General features: G+C 37.0%; 1 protein-coding gene across 1 annotated transcript in view; it reads left to right on the top strand.

Moving 5' to 3' along the window:
- The window catches only part of ITGA1 (integrin subunit alpha 1), a 168,468-nt gene that overhangs the window by 14,566 nt on the left and 137,248 nt on the right, over nucleotides 1-16,654 (top strand). The gene's annotated exons all lie outside the window — the stretch shown is intronic.

Below are 16,654 nucleotides of genomic sequence, written 5' to 3'. Positions count from 1 at the left end.
TTTTTTTTTTTAATTTGCTATTTTAAAGGATGGCCAAATGATAGACTTTTCTAGAAGACAAATTTAAAATGTCCAAAGAGACTTGTTAAATCAGTCATGTTACAAGTAAACTCTTGGTAGGTTTTTTTTTTTTTTTTTCCTACTATTAATCTTACTTGCTTTAGAGGACCCCTTAATCAGTTATTTTTAGATATAGACTTTTGATCTAGAGATTCTCAAGATAAGCTATTTGAGGTATCTTTATTTTTAAAATGCAGTTAAGATACATGATTTGCTTGTTGTGTGACTAGTGCTAAAGCTGAAAATATTCATTTCTGGGCTCCATTTATTTGCACTGCCACACTATGTATTATTTGGCTTATCCTAGATATATGTAGTGCTATCTTATATTTCTATGTGGCATTAGTTTGTGCTTGCACATTCTTATTGGACTCTCTACACCTTATTTTAAGATGTGAGAAGGTCTACTGAGAAAGTTTGATTAAGTTACATCATTAGTAGCATGTGGTAGTTGACTTGTACTCCAGTACTCTTTACTGTAATGAGGGAGTTTCTGCTAATACCTGAGTTTAAAATATTTTCATTCGGTATTTTGGATGTGCATTTTAAGGGGTAGGGAGGGATCCTTAGAATGGAATTGCATCCTTACTTTTTACAGACCTCAGTTTAGCAAAAGAATTAGGAAAGGCGTTATGAAGAAAGAGTGATAATCAGTTTGTAACACATTGGTACCTACTTCGAGTATAAATACTAAGTAAACTTTTGCTAATCCTTTCTGTTTCTGGGCATTTCTCCTGGGATAAGTGCCAGGTCTGGGGATTATTTTTTATAAATTTAACTAATCTGAGTTTATTTTAATCTGTAATTAGAAATAGACACTTCCATATACTTTAAAATCACATTTTTACATATCTACCTCTTAATCTAAAAATAGATTGTCATTTTATTATAAGTCCATGAATATTTAACTTTAAAATACTATGAAAAACATGTTATTAAATTATTTGGTAGGAGTATAGAAATGAAACTGAGATTCTTGACATTAGAACCTGATTGATAATGATTTGTATTCTCAGTAAGAATTTGGAGAGTTGGGGCATATATTACTCTCATAACTTATGCAGTACTGGTTATTCCTAGATCTGTTATCTACTGTGATAGAAACAAGGAGAAATAAAACCTATGCATAAATCTGACCAATACATTTTAGGTCATAGGTTCTCAAATTTAGCTGCTTGTTAGCCTGACCTTGCGAGCTTTGGAAATTCATTACCCAGACTAGATCCCAGACTCAGTAACCTTTCACCCTAGAGATGGTTTTTTATAGCTCCTCAGGTGATTCCATTAGGTATCAAGACAGAACTACTGATTCAGGTCTCACTATTCAAAAGTATGGTCCATGGACCACCAGCAAGACTATGGATTGAGACCTTGAGAGTTTGACAGAAACTAGAATCCAGGACCTATCATGGACCTTCTTGAATGTCAGTCTGTATCCTAACATCTCCAGTTGATTACTGTGCATAATAAAATCTGATAAACATAGATGATAGTTATTCTCCCTGTACTAGTAAAAGTCTCTGGCTGGGGTTGCCAGTCATAGAGAAAAACATTTGAGTTTCAAGGTCTTTCAAGAGAGTTCATTGACCAAAATTCAGCTTAACTATAAAACTTCTTGAAATAAAAGTGTATTTTTTTGGCTATAAGGTAGTCAAAATATCTTCAAGAATTCCTGGTTTTAAAAAGTTGCATTATGGGGGTGTCAGGGTAGCTCAGTTGGTTAAGCATTGTGATTTTGGCTCAGTCACAATCTCAGGGTCATGAGATTGAGACCCAAGTCCAACTCCCTGGACCCTGCTTAAATTCTTTCTCGCCCTCTGCGCTTCCCTGCCCTACCACCACTCTCAAAAAAAAAAAAAAAAAAAAAAAAAGAGGATGCCTGCAGGACATCCGAAATAGTCTTCTACCTGTTTCTGTATGCTCGCTTCCTTACTCTCAAGGTTTTTGCTAAAAATTCATCTCAGTGAGATCTTCCAAGCCAGTCTTTTTTTTTTTTAAATAACTTCTGCAAGATTTCCTTCTGAGCCCTTCGTTGTCTCAATTTTTTTTATATGTATTTCATTTCAGTGTTTTACTTATCTGTCTAGAATGTAAAGTCAATAAGGGCAGAGACTATTGTCTGTTAGGTTCATTACTATATCCTTAATGTTAAAAAAAAAAAAAAAACACTGGCAAACAGTAGATGCTCAAAATATTGGGGGGCGGGGGAGTTAAATGAATGACTGAATGAATTCTTTCAGTCCTTAATAAGGTTCCCTAGTTAATTGTTCACACAGGCCTGAAGTTCAGGAAAAAGCAGTTGGCTGAGGTTAATGATAAAGAGTTGTCAACATATAAGTAAACCTGAAATCAGAGAAAAAATGGCCTAGCAAGAATTAGTAAAGCTATGAAAAAAGGCCAGGCACAGAAGCACGGGGAAACCTATTTAATCTCTTTAAATGTTCCTTGACTCTATTATCTACTAAAATCATTTAAAGTAGAGATGCTCCTATATTAAAGTAATTAATATGGTCAGATAACTTTTTCCCCTACAGAGCTCTACAGTGTTCTAGAGATATACAAGTAGAAGAGCCAAAGTGTTGATTGCATAGAAGTTGAGTTTTAAAAGTTCCTAAGATGGGGACACCTGGGTGGCTCAGAGGTTGAGTGTCTGTCTGCCTTTGGCTCCAGGCATAATCCCAGGTCTGGGGATCAAGTTCCACATTCCGCTCCCTGCAAGGAGCCTGCTTTTTCTTCTTCCTACATCTGTGTCTGCCTCTCACCTTGTGGCTTTCATGAATGAATAAATAATATGTTTTTTTTTTTTTAAAAAAAAAGTTCCTAAGATAAAAAATTTCTAACTTTAAGGACAAAAACCAAATTACTTTTGAATATGGTTTAAGTGAGTCTCAGTATACATAAATATTTACAAATTTAGTATATCAAAGTTTCAGTTAAAAAAAGGATATATTCGGGGGGTGATGATTCAGTTTGCTAGGACACTTTTTCAGGATTTCCATAGCACAGAAATTATTAGCAAGTTCTGTCTCATTCAAGTCAGGTTTATAGCCATGTTACTGCTATTGGACCCTTAGTTCTTGGGCTCCCTGTCCTAATGTGACATCTTTGATTTCCCTAAGCACATTTCCTCTTTTACTCCCTAAAGAACCACAAGTACCACAATTATGCATGAATTTTGCAATGTTTTATTTATATTTATTTTAAAAATTGATTTTGGTCAGCCCATAATTTTATTGATACTGAAAGTGAATGAGTTTCCAAGTAGTAACCTTAGTGAGGACTTGAAGAGCAACTAGAAAAAGAATCACAGGTTCAGATAAAGTTTTTAACACCCTAAATAAAATAGTTGTCTTCATACTGATGTCAGCATCTTTAAGGTTTGTGTGGAGGTTCAATTTATGTATTCTAGAAGATGTAGTATTTTAGACAAGTGCTATTCAAGATAATCTTGTGTTATATGCACTGCTAATCAACTTAAAAGTTTAATGCAAAAGTGTCACTGAAAAGTCCTAATGATTTCTAAAGGAGTTTGAGACCTGAGTATAATACTTGTGTGTATTATGGATGCCTTATTTAGAAAAGATTCAAAAGTCAACAATGCAGATGGTTAAGATGTTGTGCTGTTAGATTCATAGTAATGGTCTTGGAACTTAGCAAGCACAGTCTGAGTCACTTAATATAGTCATCAAGTAGCAGGTAAACTTCACTAAAAAGAAAAATAAATTGGCCAAATTCTTTTTTTTTTTTTTTTTTTAAGATTTTATTTATTTACTCATGAGAGACAGAGAGAGGCAGAGACATAGGCAGAGGGAGAAGCAGGCTCCCTGCGGGGAGCCCAGTGCAGGACTTGATCCTAGGACCCCGGGATCACTACCTGAGCCAAAGGCAGACACTCAACCACTGAGCCATCCAGGTGCCCCAAAGTGGCCGAATTCAATAAGGAACTAGTTAGATTAGGAAAATTATAAAACACATTAACAAAAGATACTTGTTAAGCTGAAGTAGAGATGATAACATTTTTAGAGAGTATTTGATAGTAACACCATCTGTATTCTCATCCATATTTTAGAGTGTTATTTATAGATTTCTGAGTGTAATAATTTATAAGATAACCCATTTATTTTGCAGTATTTCTCTATTTTAAGAAACATTTCAGTATATTCTGTTGTGATAAATAACACTGAGAAAGAGATTGGGATGTTGTGAACTTATTCATTTAAATTGAGGTAAAAGTAATGCATTTACTCAAGGAAAATCCACTCTTGCGTGCAATACTTTAGTTGCAAACAAATTTGAGCCTGTCGTTTTTGCTCCTAACAGTGAATATTTTAATTCTATAAGAAGCAGCATCAATATAGGCAAGGTATTATATTTCTAGTGCCAGTCACTAAAGATTGTGACATTTATGATAAATTGTGGGAACTTGAAGTACTGCCTTCTTTTAAGTTGCCTTTCTTTAGTGGTTAACATTACCCGCCTTAAAATCCCATCATTTAGAATACTAGTATGATGGAAATGTGCCTATTTTCTATACTGAAGGACAGTTAAGGGTGCCACATTTGGTTCAGAACAGCCAAGACTGAGGCGGCGCAGTATCTGGCAGGCTGCAAACATGAGAGAAAAATGCCTTTGCAGACACATTGCCAGGCCACGCACAGGGCTGCCTCTACTGTCCCAAATCCAGGAACAGACAACATATGACAATAAAAGTAACTACATACTTACTGAGGGCCAGATCTATGGTAAAGTATGTTAGAATGAATTATTTAATTCTTTGAAGATTCCTGCAAGAAAGGTTTTTGTCATTACTATTTTCAAATTAGAAAACAAATTTAGAAGAGGTTAAATCATTTGTCCCAAATTATGTAGCTAGTGGGTGTGATGAGGTGCCTACTCAAGCTATACCCTAAAAAATGTAGGAATGCCAGTTCATTCCTCAGTTTTCTGTTTGGAGTAGGTCACATGTGCCTAGAAATAGAAGAATTATTTGATAACACTGAATTTATATAATCAAGCCAAAGTTTAAGCAATTCATTTTATATGTTTTTATTTACCTACCTACCACTATTATTTTTCATCTGTTTGTGAGTCTCAGGAGCTCATACCTCTGGCACTCTATCTAGAATATGAGAAGTCAAAAGTGTATGGAAAATGTCCCAAGGCTATGTAATTTAACCAAGCCCCTCAAGCCTTAGTTAACCTCTATTATTATTTCACACCCAGTTTTAGCAAGCTTGTTTAAAAAAATTTTTTTTAACCTACTATGTTAATTCATCCATTATTTCAACAAACATTTATGTATTTACTAAGCATCTTCAGTAGCAGAAACTAGGCTACTCTTGTGTATACAAAAATGAATTGAGAATTTTTTCCCTGCCTTGATCAGCAAATTAAATATCAGGGAGAGATGATCACAAGTGTCCAAGCTGATGGCAGTCACAGTAGTCAGAAATGAGAGCCGACAGCTCAGGTGAATTCTGAAGCACCATCAAAAGAAGAAAGTCTAGGATGTAGAGTGCTTCACTGGGGTCTGAGGACATTACTGTGTTATAGTAACTGATGTTAACACTGAGGAAAAGATTGAATTACACTCAGTGTATTCTGTTTTTAAAAAATCAAGGAAATACAATGTCTTTCAAGACTATTTTCCTCCAAAACTATTAAAAGATAGTGGTACTTAAAGAAATCTATGGCTGTGTCATACCTAGAATGACAGTTCCAGATAGCAAGTGTTTTACTAAACCGTAATAGTCTCAACAATAAAACTCAACTGTTGAAAGATGAATTCTTGTTAAGGAAAAAACCCCAGTAGATTTTAGTTGTTAAATTTATCAGACAAAGATGGGAGGTCCTGTGAGTTCAAGTCTAAGTTCCAGAAGTTTTATGTCTGGAATTTTTCATCAAGTTCTAGTGTAAACATTGACTAGAACTTTTTGTTTGACACTCTTGTGAAAAATTGCTCTATGAATATAAAGCATGTTTTAATCTTGTGTTTCACCTCATTGATCCTGTGACCATAATTTATAGTTTTTTCCTCTTCTCCAAATGTACTGTTGACAATGATAGGAGTCCCTTTTTTTAGAGGGATAGGTTCGAGATGGAGGAGAGGAAGATTGAAAATACATTGCAGTACAAACCTCTGAATCATTTAGAATCATGAAAGTTTGGTATTGTAAGGAACCTTTTGTGTCATCTGACCTACTCACTTCATAATATAGATGTAAGCTTGAGGCCTAGAGAGGGTTGGTGACTTGTTCAAAGTCAATGAACAGGAGCTTTTCATAGGGTCCACATTCCTGTTTGATCTATCCTGTTCCAATTTCTTCCCCATTTTCTCGTCACCAATGCATATTGGGAGGTGGTTATGGTTGAGAAGCAAAGAGCAAAGTAGGATCTTAGAATGCTTTAAACTCTCATTATTAAATAATTCATCTTGGGGCAAAGCAACTTCTTTCTCAGCAGCATCACTGAGACCCAAATTTAGCTTTGAAGTTCAGTTGTTCATTCCTTTGAGGAGTATTCACCTTCTGCTAGAAAAAGACTCTGCCTCCTACCTTTTTTCTTCTGAGAAGCATTTCATTCTTCTGACAACCATTTACCAAGTGCCTACTATATGCCAGGCACTCTGCCAGCCCCTAGCAATATAAGGTGAGTAGAAAAGATTGCAGTCCCTTCCTCATAGAGAAAGCCAGTCTAGGATGGGGAACAGACAGTAAACAAAGTAAACAAGCTATGATGGCACTGCAATTGGTGCAGGAATAAGAAATGTAATAGAATAAGGACTCAGAGGGTGCTCTTCACTCAGCCTGAGGAGGTGCTATCGGAACTTAAACTGATAAATTCCAGAAGCCCACACTGATCTGCCATTATTTTCCAGAGAGATGAAGCAAAGGGAACTGAGCCCCTTGAATTTATTTGGCGCCTTTTTCTTCTCTGTAGTGGTCCCTGCAATCCCTAAGCTTTCTAGATGTTAAATATTTACAGGAAAAAGTCAACAAACCTAAGAAGAAACATCATGGAGAAAGGAGATCGCCTTCTACCCTCAAAACTGAGTAGAAAAGGCACAAGTGGAATGGGAAATACGGAGCTGGGACCGTGACTGAAATGACTTTGTGATCCTGGAGCCTTTATAGTTTCCACATTTTTGTTATCTCCTGCATCTCTGTCATGACTAACAGCAAAACAGTCCAGAAAAGACAGTGTTGCTTTTTTCAGGACAGCAAAGAAGGGGATGGTGAGAGGGGGAGCATGGGACATTATGTCCTACTCTATAGCCATTCTTGGAAGAGAGAATGTCTAAGAGAAGATTATGGCAGCTACCCCAGGGAAAGGAAAGCCAACTGCTGGGTCAGCTGTCAAAAAAGAAGTGACAGGGAGCTCTCTTGGGCCTGGGGGAGGTAGGGGGAAGGCCCAGTGGGTGGACAGTAGGAAGACCTGCTAGAGTCTTTCCTCTCTATTCATCATTTTATCCTCTGTAAAATTCAAGGAAACACCCTTGATAAATAATAACTTCTCTCTTAAGTAGCCTGCTTCACTAAATGGCAACATGGCTGGGATGTGGTGGAAGGAAAGGAAATTTTCTGCAGAAGAGAGAAAACAATATAAGAGGAGGAATGTCTCTGGGAACAGTGCTCTGACCCTTTGTGTCTCAGTGGTATTCTTAACTGAGTGAAAGGAAATGGAATAACATGTGGAATGTGGAGAAGTAGGAAGAGCTGAGGCAAAATTAGCTGCCTCATTAAGTGTCATATTTTTTTTTTTTTAAATTTGTATCATTGAAATTCAGATACTAAATTTCTCACTCTGGGCCTATCTCCTTGCCTAGAAGTTCAGAAAGCATAATAAATCTTAGATTTTTTTCTTGTCCTTCCCGAAATCATCTTCACCTTTATCTGGGACTCTTATATTTGCCCTACGTCACAGTAAAATATAGTGGGAAATGGGGTGAGTAGATAAGAAATACAGAAAAAGACAAGACCTCTTTGCTTTAAAAAAATTTTTTTTTAATTTATTTATCCATGAGAGACACACAGAGAGAGGCAGAGACAGAAGGAGAGGGAGAAGCAGGCTCCCTGCGGGGAGCCCAATATAGGACTGGATCCCAGGACTCCCGGGATCTCGCCCTGCAGCTGAAGGCAGAGGCTCAACCACTGGGCCACCCAGGCGTCCCAAGACAAGACCTTTTGATGATGATTTGTTATGGATTTAAAGCTCCTAGATTTGCATTTGATGCATGTGTTGACATATATCCTTCTGGATGAATTAGAAACTTTAATTGTCAGAATCACAAGTGCAGTACAACCAGATTTTATACTTGAGACTGTGGAAAGGATGTTACATACCAAAAATTACAATGTGATTTGCATGCTATTTGCTACAGTTACTGAAGATCATGTATAAGCATTTGCAAAAACATTGCATTTGTGAATAACCAAAATGAATCACAGCAGAAGAAATCATTTGGCCATTTTCAGATGACTCTGTGGCAATGGCAGGGCAAACATGAGAATTGGCCTGTGAGTCAGGAGATCAGGATGTACCCAGGCCCTACCACTAGGATATGTGACTTGAGGAAATCATTTTATTCTTTTGAGTCTCTGCTTTTTCATCAATAGAATGAGAAAAGACAGGCGGCCCTTGATTTCTTAGTTGCTCAGATCTCTGATTCTAAGTGGTACAGTAGCAACAACTACTTGTTATTTTTAAAAGATGTATCTTTCCAGCAAAATAAATCTTCAGTGATTTTCAGGTTTAAAAAGAATCTATTTTGCACCATATCCCAAAAGCTGCCAAATTTTGGGTTTGGCTGACTGCTAAAGAGAGCAGCCCGCTAGGAGCAAATTCCAGAGCTCAGGGTCATTTATTTGGAATGCTTTGCCAAATACTCCCATATTTTCAAAGTTGTTGGGGCCTTTAAACTTGAGCATCAGGGGAGAAACAGTTTCAATAGGTGCACAAAAATTTTGAAGTTAAATATTTTTGAATCGTCTGCAATGTTCTAATGGCATACCAAGTTTCATAGTCCTGCCACTTTTCTCCTTGTTATTTTCCTTCCCTATCAACTGTTTGCTGTCCCAAAGAATTGGACAATGAGAAAACACAGGTCTTATTTCTTCTGGAATGTTCTTTCAGTTTGGCCAGTGAGTCTCAAACCAGACTGCACATTAAAATCAATGAGGGAGTTTTAAAATTACACTGCTAACTGGGTTCCCACCACAAGACAATTAAGTCAGAACACTTGGGAGAGGAGCCCAGGCATGTTTATGTTTAGAAAGCTCCCCAGGGGTTTCTTATCTGCACCCAGGTTAAACTATGACATGTCATCGCCAAGCCAGTTGGCTTTATTTTTTTTTTTTTTTTTTTTTTCTTTTTTTTTCCAGTTGGCTTTAATATATGTTCTCTGGCCACAATGCCAGTCAGCTGTCTGGACGAGAAAAAGAGATGGAGCATAGAAAAAAAAAAAAAAAAGTGAAATTGCAGATTAACTATCTCTGCTACTGAAAAAGCCACTTCAAGGATGCCTGTGTGGCTCAGTGGTTGAGCACCTGCCTTTGGCCCAGGGCATGATCCTAGAGTCCCAGGATCAAGTCTCACACAGGGCTCCCTGCAAGGAGCCTGTTTCTCCCTTTGCCTATATCTCGGCCTCTCTCTCTCTCTCTCTCTGTATCTCTCATGAATAAATAAATAAAATATTTTTAAAAAGTAAAAAAGCCACTTCAAAAAGTTGATGAGGGGAATTTATGTCTTTAGCTTTAGTGGCTTGGTATGGGATTTTTCTGTATCTTTATGTATTGACTTGCTATATTAAATCCACAGGACTAATACTGACCAATTTGTGAATATTTATTGATGCCTTTTACATGTGTATATGTTGCTAGAACAGTAGGAGAGGGTACAAAAAAGTTGAGAACTTGATTCCCAGTTCTTGAAGGATGGAGTGTCTAAATCTTGGGATGCAAGAATTGTGTCAGACAGAACCAAGAAGGAAAAATCATATATTGTACAGAGAGTAAAGCTAAAACTGTTGATAACAGGAAGATAGCACAATTGGCTAGACTCACTTGGGAAGATGGCTTTTAAGTATGGGCCACCTTTTTTTGTTTCTGATTGATTGATTTTTTTTTTTTTTTTTTTTTTGAGAGAGAGGGAGAGCGCAGTGGGAGAGGCAGAGAGAGAGAGAGAGGTGATCAGATGCACTATTGAGTGAGGAGCCCAATGAGGGACTCAATCCCAGGATCTTGAGATCATGACTTGAGCTGAAATCAAGAGTCAGCTGCCTAACTGAACCAGGGTATGGGCCACCTTCTGAATATCTTCTTTCACTCAGATGGCAGGCAGCAGTGGTAAGAACATTGACCCTGATCTTGAAAATTTTTACTACCATAAATGAGCTCCCACATGAGGCTCAGACAGGAAGAGAAAGAGGAAGCCACTGTCAAATCCCTGCTACAGAAATGATCTGTGTAGGACAACACAGCTGAGGAAATTGCCATCCCCAGATGGCTACCACCAATTCACTGGACTTAAAACTCAACCAGAGCTTCTGAGAACAATCTCTAGTGGACAGGAATCACATATGGGTGGTCCCAAGGTCGCATTCCACAATCTGTGAATCAGAAGGCAGGAAAAAGGACCATTGTATATTTCTATCCCTATCTCCTATGTACTCTGGAATTGTACCCCTTCCCTCAACTAGGAAGAGTGTGGAGAGTCAAAACAACAATAACAAAATAACCACTAATCATTGCAGAACAGTGAAAGTAGGAGAACAAACATTTACTAAAACCCTTACCAAGGTAGCTACAATACTGGTGGTACGGATACAGGCCCTCAGCCAGACTGGCATCGTTCACATCCTAACTTACCCACTTGCTGGTGCTGAGCCCATGCTGCATCCCATGTCAGTCTGACATCAGGGCCTGAGGCCCCATCACTAGTTCACTTAGTCCATTTGGGAAATGTTTAACTCCTGTTCTTCCGCAGAACAAAGATGCCAATTTGATTGGAAAATCTTAGCATCTTTTTAGGCTTCCTATCTGCTTGGGAAAAAAATCACCTAATCATATAACTTAGTAGTATAATTGACACATTTTTTTCCCTTTTTCTTACCTTCTCTTCTTAAAAAATAACCCTGAATCTTGACTTCAGTTTTCTCCTGGGCTCCTGATATTGGAATGGAAGTCTGATTTACCAGCAAACATTTAAGAACCAGACTTACTGGTAGATTTAAAAATGTGAATCATTTAAATACTCAAAATCAATCTCTCTAAATTTTCAGCCTGAGGAATTCTCAACAAGAGATTCACTATCAGTCCTGAAGTATGATGGAAATGCAAGAGACTTAGAGGATGCTTGGCTTCTCTAGTCTCCCGTCTTCTTGAGGTTGCCTCAGGACACTTACACCTCTTTGTTTTTCCCTGGTTAATATTTCAGTTCTGGAAGGAAATGAAATCCAGGAAAGAAAAAGGTGATACTTCACCTCCCCACTCCCAGCACACATGTGTCCTTAGCCTAAACATTGTTTTTCAACGCATCTGTCAAAATTCCAGCATGAAAGAGGAGGAGTTAGCAAGTACATCCAGATTTCACATTGGGCACCAAATGCTAAGGAGAGTAGGCCACAGAAATTTAAAAGAACAAGGTCCATCAGGTTTTTTACTCTCCTACAGTTAAATCTAAATGTGGAGCTGAGCTAAAAATTAAAAATATAAAGCATGCAACAGGTGTTCCTCTTACACCTGTCTAAGGTTTGTAGATTTAGAAAATAGAACAGTGAATAGGTACATACTTTTTCTAAAAAGTTATTCTTTGTTTATCTGAAATTGAAACTTAACTGGGTATCCAACAACCTTGCGCTCTGTTTAGCACTTCTGGTCATAAGTGGCTTGAGTAGGAGAGATCTGTGTTTGGGTGGATGTTGGGAGAAGCACCGGTGAGCGTATTCCTGTCCTGGACTGGTTTTTGCCCTAGTTTTAGAGCTTTGTTGGAAGGATGGGGAAGGCCTGGTCTCTTCTCCTGTGTTTGGTAAACACCTATCTAAGACTTTCAACAACAGCTTTGAATGTAAATACCTGTCTACTTAGTAGTCATCTTTTCCAGATGATTCTTATTTCCTAAAATAACAAGATCATCACTTTTCTCAATTAAGGCACCTGAGACTGTTACTCCAAGGAGGTACATCAGTGTAAGACATCTTTACAGCAGTAATATTAATGATGCAATCTGATAATATGAGATTCTCCTACAAAGTAAATTGCTGATTACAAGTGGGCTTATACTCTTAACAAATTAAGGAGGATTCATTGAAAATTTATCGCTAGACAGAAACTGAGTCACAAAATCTTTGTAAAAGCAGGAACAGCATATTATAGGGAGACAATGGCAATGGGTAAAAGATCCAAGGTTTATTATCTCTAATACTGACTACAGTGACCAAGTCCAGTTTCCTCACTGGCAAACTAAGTGACAACCTAATAGGATTTTTTGAAAATTAAGTGAGATTACTGACACTTTTTTTATAATGCTTGGTCCATAGCAAATGCTCAAGACATTTTACCTGCTTTATATGGGGCATCTAAAATTTATCTCCTTGGGATTCAATAAATATCAATGAACACTATACACGATTTCAGTTCCAGAAAGAAATCAATCTGCCAGCAGAATCAAAAACAGATACCCTTTTTTTCAATAAAGACAATTTATATGAAAAATGAAAATTAATGATGTCTTACAGACAGTTGAACATATCAGCCATGCATAGATGGGAACTTACATCATGAAGTTAGTGTTTATTTCTATTAATCTTAAAGAATTCTTCCTGAACCATGGCATAAAGTTTTGATGTTGCCTTCCACCCGACTTAAACAGACTAGAAACTGTCATTCATAGGGAAGGATAAAGAATGGGGGAGGGGTAGCTATTGAATGAACTGTTCTATGAATTAGGTAAGCAATTAAGAACTGAAAGAGAGTTGAGTAGTTCCATCCTCAGCCACCCTGCCATTCTTCTCTTAGGGACCAGGGTCCTGGCTGTGAGCAAGAAAGGACCATGTGGCCATGTTCCATGTGGAGGGACAAGTCTCAGGACCTATTGCCTTTAATACCATTAGCTAGAGTCTTAAAGGTGTAACACTCCTAGAGAGATAGCAAAGCTCTTTTCTAATGCTCCATATCTCTGAAAAGTGTTTACTCACTTGCAGGTGTTTTCACTTTTATTCTGAATCACAGGAAAAAATAATAAATATCTGTATTATCACTGGCTATAGCAGATGGGGGTTTTCTTCAAAGTAACATTTTCAAGTAGTATCACCTAGCATTCAGATTCTCTGGATGGAATTGGCACCCTTAAGCAAAAAGATTAGAAGTACTTGAAGTGAGGGGCACCCAGGTAGGTCCGTTGGTTAAGCGTCCAGCTCTTAATTTTGGCGCAAGTTGTAATCTCAAACATATCCCTGCATGAGGCTTCATGCTCAATGCAGAGTCGGGTTGATTCCCTTTCTCCTTCTGCTCCTCCACTCAGCTCTCACACATACATACATACATACATACATACATACATACATACATAAATAAATAAATAAATAAATAAAATATTTTAAAGAAATAAGTACTTGGCCTGATAATCTTGTGTCAGTTTGGAATCAGTTTAGAACAGTTTAAAATCTCTCAAACCTAACACATTCTAGAGCTTTAAATACTACTCACTAACAATCCACATCTGTGGAATTTTTTCCATTAAACCCTTAGTCTGATTCAAACCTAATAAGATGCTAATCTTTGCGAAACTTGTTTTCCCTTACTTGGCTCTCTTATTTTTATAAAAGTCAGTCATAGTTTAACACACCAGAATTGCTTCATGTGGAAGAAGGTTAGAATTGCTGTGGGCTTGGTTTCAGGAGAACTAGGTCCAAACCTGGATTCCGCAACTAAGTGATTTTGTGACCTTGGACATCACTAAGCTATCAGGAGCCTCATCTATAAAGTGAGGATAATACCATTTGGAAATGTGGGGACAAATAAATTATGGAAACTTCATGTAAGCACTCAGCTCACATAGGAGGTGTTTGATAAATGTTGAATATGTGGCCTATTATAAGGGATTGAATAGCAAGCTTTGTTAGAGCTGTTTCTTTAATTAAATACAAAATGAATGTTAAAGTTTTTATGTCCTGACCAAATAGAGATTATCGTCCTCTCAAAGAAACTAAAAGTTTCTTAAGTTTCTGGTTTGAGAAAGCAGATATCATTCTAGGTTAATAATAGAAATCTGCAGAAATATGAAATTGTGCAATTGTGCAAAGATTAAAAGCAGTGCAAAGTCAGAATAACATTTTACCTTATTTCTTGCTTTTGATTTGTTTAACTATAGGAGATTAAACTGGTACAAACATGAATATCTAAAATATTTATAAATATGTATTTTCACATGCAGATTATAATATACATATTATAAAAAGCTGTTTCAGCTTTATTTGTAGCAGAGATCAGCAACCTTTTTTTCTGTAAGGGGTCAAGATTGTAAATTTTTTCAGCATTGCAGGAAACAAAGTCTCTTTAGTGATTAGTTAATTCTGCCACTGTAGTGCAAAAGCAGCCATAGATAACAGTAAGCTAAAGGACATGGCTGTGTTCCAGTAAAACTTTATTTTCAAAAATCGGTGATGTGTGGCATTTGGCTCAGAGGACAGTTTGCTGACCCCTGGCCTAGAGCATAATATAGAGTGTATTTTCTAATTAAACATAATTAAGGTAACTTATTGATGGGAAAAATTTTATGAATTTACATTCATAAGTTAATAATCAGCAATTGTATAAAAATAAGCTAAGTAAATGCAAGTGCATTCCTTTAACATCATAACTTGCTAAGTTTAAAAAAATAATGTAGTTTTCCAAGTATTAGGTAAATTACATGGTAAATCAGCTTACATTTCACTAGTACTTCTTGAAGTTCTAACATAGAACCATGTGTATATGCACAATAGGCTTTATTATTTTTCTGTGTTAGACAAGTTTCAAAATTGGACTCAAACCCATTATTACGTGAATGTCCAGGACAGGATTTCCTTCTGCTGCACAAGAATATTTTGTGAATTTCCTGGGAAGTGCATTCAACAGTGGCTTACCTGACAGCATCACAGCCATTGTGTTCTAAGGAATTTCCTGCAGGGATTAAATCTGTTTGGCTTTGGCCTTGGTGTTTTCTAACTATCTCCAAAAATCACCTTAAACAATGTCTTTCGGGAATGTTTTTGTGTGATTCCTTCCTCCAGGAAGAAATTGAAAGTAATGAAATGCCTAGATTGTTGGAGAATTTTGAGAATTAGAGAAGGCCACTGCATCTCTTTTTGCAATAATATAAGAAACCAGCTCAATCCTCAGTGTCTTAACAAAGCGTCCAGCATTTACATGTACATTAGAAGGGCATCTAATCACTCACCATTTAGAGATTCCAATTCTAATTTTATAAATTCGAATTCTCTTGTATATTGAGAATTTCTAGGAATCAGAACTTCTATTACACCAGAGTAATAACAGGATAAATACAATTAGCTGTCAAAAAAACCCAAAATATAAATGGCTCACCACTGACTTTATTTCTTCCTTCTATCTCAATCCATTGTGGGTTTGAATGGTCCCACTCCACCTTGTACAATGCCATCAGGAACACATACCTCTAAGAACACAGTGGAAGGGAAGAGAGAGGTTTAGGTAGGGAACAGCACCATTTTGGCTGGTGGAGACACACTATTCCTGTTGCTCAGCACTCATTGACCAGAAATGGCCCACATGGCTCCCACCTAAGTGCAGGGAAGGCTAGCAGAGATGGAGGATAATAGGGACGTTTGGTGGTAATTGGTGAGCCCTGCCACAGAAAAAAACAATTAGAGCATTGGGTTTTGAGCTGAGTCCAAAAATCAAAAAGATAAGAAATTTATAATATTATTTCAGCTTCATTCACTTGGTTGTGACAAGAACATACGCTGATAAGATATTTGCTACAGTCTTATGGTTTCCCTTGTTTAAAGTAGTTGTGTTTCAAATTCTCTGTCGTTTAACTTAATGAACAGAGGAAACTCTTGTCTAACTATACAATCCTTAACATCTATATCATGAAATATATCCCTTTGCATTGATAGCCTACTTACTAAGTGTATGTGTGTATGTGTGTGTGTGTGGCTTGTTCCAATTACACTCACTGCAGAAAAAAAATTCTATATCAGTATGTACTGAATAAATAAGTGTTGGTTGATAAATAGATAAACTCTATTTGTCTACACTGGTATACACTGGTGAATTTGAAGACTTGTGTTCAGTAAACTTTGGTAGCATTCAGTAACATGAAGACGACAAGTGACTGACTTTATTGTGCATTTCTAGACTGCCTAGGATTTTAGTTTGGATCAGTGTTCTTCAAAGTATGTTCAATGGACTAAACTGGAAAGTCTGTTGTGGTGTCCAGGAGCCTACATTCACAAACTTATGTGTTTATGCTGCTTTTCTCCCTCCCCCATTCTAAGTGAAAATGGCCCTATTGAAACTTTCAAAAGAAAAATTAAGTTATTCTGTTTAGGTATGTGTAGCTGTAATCAAATTAG

The sequence above is a fragment of the Canis lupus genome, chromosome 4 (assembly GCF_011100685.1).
Source record: "Canis lupus familiaris isolate Mischka breed German Shepherd chromosome 4, alternate assembly UU_Cfam_GSD_1.0, whole genome shotgun sequence".
In the NCBI taxonomy this organism is placed as follows: domain Eukaryota; kingdom Metazoa; phylum Chordata; class Mammalia; order Carnivora; family Canidae; genus Canis; species Canis lupus.
This window is presented reverse-complemented; position numbering and strand designations above follow the sequence as displayed.